Source organism: Theobroma cacao, chromosome 5, assembly GCF_053813885.1.
Source record: "Theobroma cacao isolate CCN51 chromosome 5, ASM5381388v1, whole genome shotgun sequence".
Lineage (NCBI taxonomy): Eukaryota > Viridiplantae > Streptophyta > Magnoliopsida > Malvales > Malvaceae > Theobroma > Theobroma cacao.
In genome coordinates, this window is record NC_142643.1 from 34,982,520 (window position 1) to 34,990,138 (window position 7,619).

The following is a 7,619-nucleotide window of genomic DNA, read 5'->3' on the forward strand; positions in this document are numbered from 1 at the left end:
TAATCCATCTAGGACTAGCCCTATAGCTAGACGATGGTGTGTCTTTGTCCCTTTGTAACTATTTTCACATTAATAAAATAGTTTTTCTTTTTATGACTTAGTGGTTGCATAAATGGCATTCAGTATGCCCTATGATTTGGATGCGTATTTTCTTAAGCTGATTTGTTCCTATCATTAATGTTTGATCAAATATAACTGAGTTCGGCTGACTTGCGTGGAAGTGTCTACTCAAGTGTTGGACGGACTATCTCATACTTAAGTGAACGAGAATAGTTCGTGACAGTTGCTATAAGAGCACGGGGTGAAACGTGCTAATCTAAAGAGTAAAAATGGTGACCATGCGGAGTGCACTAAAGGACCATCAGATGATTAATGAGCTAGAGGCTGTAGTGGCCATAGTAAAAGCTCAGATGGTTTTGCGCGAACGAATAGATGAAATTAAGACAGCCCAGCGAAAACTATTCGAGATGATCAATACCTTGAGTGATGAGTCCAAGGATGCATTGAGCACTCTCCAAGGTGAGATTGGAGAATTGAAAGCTTAGCTAAATCTTTTGGTTATTGCTACAAGTAATGCCAGTGAAAGTTCAAGAGATAGAGTTAAAAGGGACAAAGTGTCGAAACCCAAATAATATGAAGGGGTTAGAGATGCTAAGGAGTTGGAGAACTTTCTTTTTGATATGGAGCAATATTTTCAAGCTGTGTGCATGAAGTCAAAGGAGGATAAAGTGGCGATGGCTTCAATGTATCTTGTTGGGGACATGAAGTTATGGTGGTGTTCCAAATTCATTGATGGTGAGTGTCAAATCAACACTTGGGCAGACCCAAAGCAGGAATTGAAGAGCTACTTTTTCCTTGAGAATGTTGAGTATATGACGTGACAAAAATTACAGGAGTTGTCACAAACGGGATTAGTGTAGGAGTTCATAAGGAACTTCTTACTTTAATGTTAGATATCAAGGATATGACTGAAAACGATAAACTGTTCTATTTCCTTAAGGGTTTGAAACCATTAGCAAAGATGAAGTTATAGCGATAAAAGGTACAAGATGTGACTTCTGTGATGGCGATTGCCGAGCGTCTTATTGATTATAATGAAAACTCTAGCAAAAAAAAAAAGACCCATTATCCAAGACTAGTAACTCTAGATCAAACAGTAAAATTTTTCAAAGTGAGCAAACTTTCGAGTGAAGGAGGTGATAAAAGACCACATGTTAGAGACTCACCCCAACCGAGAACAAACAAGCAATGGAACTTCAAGCCAAGACCTCCGATATCTTGCTTTTTAAGCAAAGATCCTCATCGAGTAGCTGACTATCCTTATTGAACATCTCTCAATGCGATATGCATTACCAATGTCGAGACACCTCCACCCCACACCACAGTCAAAGAGGTTGAGGAAGAGCCAGCATGAATGGGTTCTATTCGTTTTTGCAGTGCCTTATAAGCACAACTAGAAAAGATAGAGAATGAGCCCTAACGAGGTCTAATATATGTAGAGGTGTTGTTGAATGAGAAAAGTACTAAAGCCATGCTCAACATATGAGCCTCAAGCACGTTCATCACCTTAAGAGAGACAAATAGATGCGGTCTTAAAGTTGATAAGGACTTTGGACAGATGAAAGCAGTTAACTCGCCAGCTTCAATTATCATAGGAAATGCCAAAGACGTAAAGATTAAGATTAGCTATTAAGAAGGGAAATAAACTTGATTGTAGCCACCATAGATGACTTTGATTTTGTCTTGGACTTGGATTTTATGACTAAAGTACAAGCCATCCCTTTCCCTACTGCAAGTTGTTTAATATTTTTTGGAGAATGACCATGTGTGGTACCGGCTACAATTCTACCTAAAAATGGAAAAAAAGATGATATCAGCTATACAGTTTAAGAAATGGATCAAGAAAGGTGAGCCCTCCTACATGGCCATGCCCATCTGCAAAGGTGAAATAACAGAAATCCAATGCCCAAAGAAGTAAAACTGATTTTGGAAGAATTTCAAGATATGATGCCAGAACAACTAGCAAAGGTCTTACCGCCTCGATGAGGTGTCGATCATGAGATAGAATTAGTTCTCGGAGTCAAGTCACCTACAAAAGGGCCATACAATATGGCTCTTCAGAGTTAGTGGAGTTAAGAAAATAATTAGACGAGCTGATTCAAGCCGAATTTATCTGACCATCAAAAACACCTTTTGGAGCCTTAATAGTTTTTTAGAAAAAGTAAGATAGGAGTTTACGATTTTACGTGAATTACCGAGCTTTGAATAAAGTCACAATTAAGAATAAATATCCTATCCCTCTTATAGTAATCTCTTTGACCAGCTAAGTGGCACAAAGTACTTCTCTAAATTAGATTTGAGATTGAGATACCATCAAGTAAGAGTGGTTATGGAGATGAGTTGAAAACCATCTACGTAACGCGATATAATGCATTTGAATTTCTGTTATACCTTTTGGACTAACCAATTCTTCTGCTACCTTTTCCACACTGATGAATCAGGTGTTCCATGATTTTCTGGACAAGTTCGTGGTAATCTACTTAGACGATATTGTGGTGTATAGTTCGACTTAGAAGAGCATCAACCACACTTACGGTAGGTCTTCCAAAGGCTACGCGATAACCAATTATATGTAAAAAAGGAGAAATATGCATTCGTGCAAACCCAAGTCCAGTTCCTTGGCCATATAATTGAACAAAGGCACATCCGAATGGACATGTGGAAGGCAAAGGCCATCAAAGAATGGGCCACCCTTAAGAACACAACTGAGCTTCGTTCTTTCTTAAGGCTAGCCAATTATTATCTAAGATTTGAGGAAGGATATTCAAGAAGGACAATAGCATTGACAGAATTGCTAAAAAAAGGAGAAAAATAGAGTTGAAAGCCGTAGTGCCAAGAAGCCTTCAAAGGTTTGAAGGACATGATAATGAGAGATTCTGTTTTATCACTCTCCGATATTGCAAAGCCTTTCGAGGTACAGATGGATGCATTAAACTTTACCTTTGGAGGAGTGTTGCTACAAGAAAGACACTAGGTTGCAATCGAAAGTCGAAAGTTGAATGAAGTTGAGAAGAGATACATGACACAAGAGAAAGAACTACTTACAACGATTCACTGTTTACGGGGCATGACGACATTACTTACTAGGATCACAATTCATGGTTAAGATTGACAATACAATTGTAAGTAATTTCTTCACACAGCCAAAACTTACAGCTAAGTAGGAGAGATGGCAAGAGTTCCTAGCCGAGTTTGATTTCTCCTTTGAGCATAAAGCTGGAAAACCAAATCGTGTGGCAGATGTCCTCATTATGAAGGTCGAATTTTCAATTCTAAGGGTGATCACCCTAATGACAGCCAACAGAGTGACCACAGATATCTGTAATCTAATTTAGAAAAATTTGCATCAAGACCCCTAAGCAATGACCATTAGGAAGTTGGTGGAGAGTGGAAAGTTGAAATACTTTTGGGTGGAAAATCGACTCCTACTAACAAAGGGATTGAGCATATTTGTTTCAAGAGCAAAGGAGCTTAGGCAGAAATTAATGTGGGAATGTCACGACACTTCTTGGGCAAGGCATCCAAGTTGGTAGCAGATTGTTGCACTACTGAAACAGGGTTTCTACTAGCCTCATATGCGACAGAATGTGATAGATTATACGAAGACGTTCCTCATTTGCCTGTAGGACAAAGTAGATAAACAAAGACCGGTGGGAATGCTCAAACCTGTACCAGTGCCGATCAAGCCATGGGAAACCATTTTTTTAGACTTTATTGTAGGATTTCCTAAAGTGGGAGATATGATAATGATCCTGGTAGTGGTGGACCGATTTTCCAAGTACGCGACGTTCATTCCAGTGCAGAAGAAACAACTCTCACAGTTTTTAAACATGTGGTAAAATATTGGGGTGTTCCTAAGAGCATTATCAGTGAAAGAGATCCAAAGTTTACAAGCTTTTTCTAGAAAGAGCTGTTTAAGCTATTAGAGTCAAAACTTAATATATCTTTCAGTTATCACCCACAAACAGACGGTCAAACAAAACGCTTAAATGGGTTATTAGAAGAATACTTGTGACCCTTTGTACAGGTGAACCAGAAGAATTGGCCCAACCTATTAGATGTGGTTCAACTATGTTTCAACTCACAAAATAGCTGAACTACCAATAGAACCCCTTTCGAGGTCGTCACCAGACAACAACCTAGACTTTCTCATACCTTAGTGGAATCATACAACGAGAAGAGTCCACAGGCGTTTAACTTTGCTAAATAGTGGAAAGAAAACACTGAAATCCTAAGAGCTTATTTAGAGAAAGCCTTCAATTGCATGAAGAAGTGGGTAAATAAAGGTCAAAGGAAGCAACACTTTAAGGTGAGAAACCTAGTGTTGATGAAGTTGGTACCCGAACAACTTCGATTTCTAAAGAAGAGAGATCAAAGACTATTACAGAAGTATAAAGGTCTAGTACCGGTTGTAGCCAAAGTGGGGAGGACTTCTTATAGGATTGATCCACCCAAGTGGATGAAGATACACCCCGTGTTTCACATCAGCAATCTGAAGCCATTTCATGCAAATCTAGCAGATGCAAGTAAAAGCAAGCCATAAGAACTGCCATCAGCACCAAGCCACCATCACAACACTAAATAGAGGAAATTTTGGCAAGGAAGATGACAACAATTAACCAACGACCGACACAGGAGTTCCTAATGAAATGGGAAGGTTTGGGGTCGGATGAGATCACTTGGGAGAAAGAAGCAGACCCTCACACCTTTTAGTAAATGATTGAAGAATTCCAAGCTAAGCAGTCAATGAGGACATCGACAGATTGAGTGGAGGAGGATGTCATGACCTAACCTTGTATTGGACTATGATAGGGTAGAGTTATTTAAGAGACTAAGTCTTTTGTACTTGTGAGGGAAATGTCCCTTTTTCAAACATTGTAATGGCTTGTGGTGACATCTCTAAAAATACTTGTTAAGTTTACAAGGAGAAAGACCCTTTAGGAAAGAAATATCCTCATTTCAAGCATTGTAATGTCTTTTAGTAGAATACGTGTAAAATCTCGTAAACTCTTTATAGGGGGTGAACAGTTGGCGGATTGTTGGGCTGCCTCACTGATAAATGTATGCTTATAGCAAATTATCTAGGGCTATTCCTATGGCCCGACAAGGGAGTGTCTTGGTCCCTTTGTAATTACTTTCATATTAATAAAATATTTTTTTTTATGACTTAGTGGTTGCATATATGGCATTTAATATACCTTACGATTTTAGTGCACATTCTCTTAGTCTGATTTGTTGTTATTATTGATGTTTAATCAGATATAACCGAGTATCAGCTGACTTGCGTGGAAACGTCCACTCAAATATTGCACGAACTATCACATACTTAAGCGAATGAGCGTAACTCGTGACACTTAGCTTAGATTGCTGTAATTGAACTTTATTTCCCTTTTTATATATAAAAAAAAGAATGTTATTATCTTTACATGGTTGATTACGCGTATTTATCTCAATTATAGCTACAATTTTTTTTCTGGCATAACTTTTCATATGTCACAAAATATGTTTTCTTTTAACTAGCAGCTAAAAGGAATTATGCTACAATAAGTTATTACAAAACTATATTTGCAGCAAACTATACACCAAAACTAATACAAACACATCACCTTGTAGCAATTTATGTTTTGTTACCAAAAAAAGAAGAAAAAACCCCTTTTTACAATTTAAAAGGCTTTATGTTGCAACTAGCAATAAGTGTTACACTCTATGTACTTTTGGCAATCAAAATATTGCATTGAAATTGTTGAAAATGTTTTTTGCAACAGGTTTATTTGTAAGTAGCACTTCGCCTTGCAGCATGATGCAGATAAGTATGCATGATGATGAACACGGTCGAAAGTTTGACATACTCCTGCGTTGCACACAGACGAGTCTCCAGTATTCCAAGGAAAGGGGAGTATAAATTCTTCCCAGCTTGTATTTCATAGGAATGTGTCTGTTGTTAAAATTAAGATTATGCCCTCAGTAGGAAAAAAACAAAAAGAAAAGCTCTGGAGTTGGGTTTGGAGTAGTGATTGATGGGTGGGCTCCCCAGTCCCCATCTCTTGTCGTTTATCATTCATGAAGTGTCGCGATATAAGATTGTTGAGCAGCGGGATTGGGGTCCCAATGTTGACTTTGTTTTCTTTCTTTTGTTGGGATATTAATTAACTAACCCCACCTCTTTATAAAAGGACAAGGCATCGCTGTCCAGACTCCGGCCTCAGCTTTTATTGATTCTGACCTTGTTTGTCTCACTCAAAGTCCCCACAAAAAAAGAAAAACGCATATAATAGGTGGACTACATGAATTTTATCTTATCTCAAAGATCCAACACTTGATTTTGAACATTAATTGTGAAAGGGAGGATATTATATGTGCTGCCCCACACTTTAATGAGATAAAACTTTAAATTGAAAATAGTAAAAGATGGGCCCACTATCTTTGTCCCTATATCTTGTGTAGCACCAAAGCCATAAGATTTTTTTTTTTAAATTAAAAATATTTTATTTATTGTGAATATATGTTTGAATATTTGAATATAGATTAAATTATATAAAGATTAGGATTTAAAGGGTTATATATTAGTCTATAATAAGTTTTTTATTTTATTTGTAAATATACACTTAAATAATTTTTTTTTACTTTATTAATATGTTTTTTCATAATTATTTTTTAATAATATAATATATAATTGATATTATTAATTAGAGTTTAAATTACTATTTATAAAACCTTATATTTAGTCCCTTGGTCCAATACCTCACAATTCCACACTGTCCTCTTCTCTTCCATTTGTTTTTCTGGGAGCATCCTCTCTCCTGTTCACTACTTCTATTTTCCTTTGTATATCAATATTTTATTTGACTTGAATGAGTAATTCAATTCTTGAACACGTCTACATTTTGGACAAATAATCTCGATTATGGAAAGCATTAAATTAGGAGTGCATGGGGGAATGCACAAACTGTTGAACCTCAACTCTTTTTGAATAAGATGTCAATTAAATTTCAGGAAAATAGTACGTATAACATGTTGAATAACAATGCAAAAGTACAAGAATCATGTTATAATTTTATTGGAAAAATTGCTATCGCTGCTATCTTGATTTCTTCTTTGAACTTGGAAGTTAAACTTGTCTCGTATTTGGAGCTTTTAGGGCCTCTACTATCATATCTTGTCTTCGGTTTGTCTTTTGGGCTCAGTTTCGGCCTCTTCACGTTAACACTTATACATTTTATTATTTCTAAGTTCAGATTTTACAATTTTTTCAGGGTAAAAATATTGTTTTTTTATAAATTTACACACTTAATTCCTCAAAAGAAAAGTATTCATACTAATCAATCAAATGCTATTTTTTGTTTTTTCATACATATTTCATTTATATATTTAATTTTTTATCTTTCCTAAATATTATACCAACAAAAAAGTTAGTATTTAAAATAATTAGAGAAAAATTAATCATTTATACACAAATATTAGTTTATCAATTAACATTTTGAAATTGAGTGAAAGAGTTTTAGATATTTTGATAAAACAGAGATATAGGTAGAGAAGAAAGAAGAAATATTATACAGTAA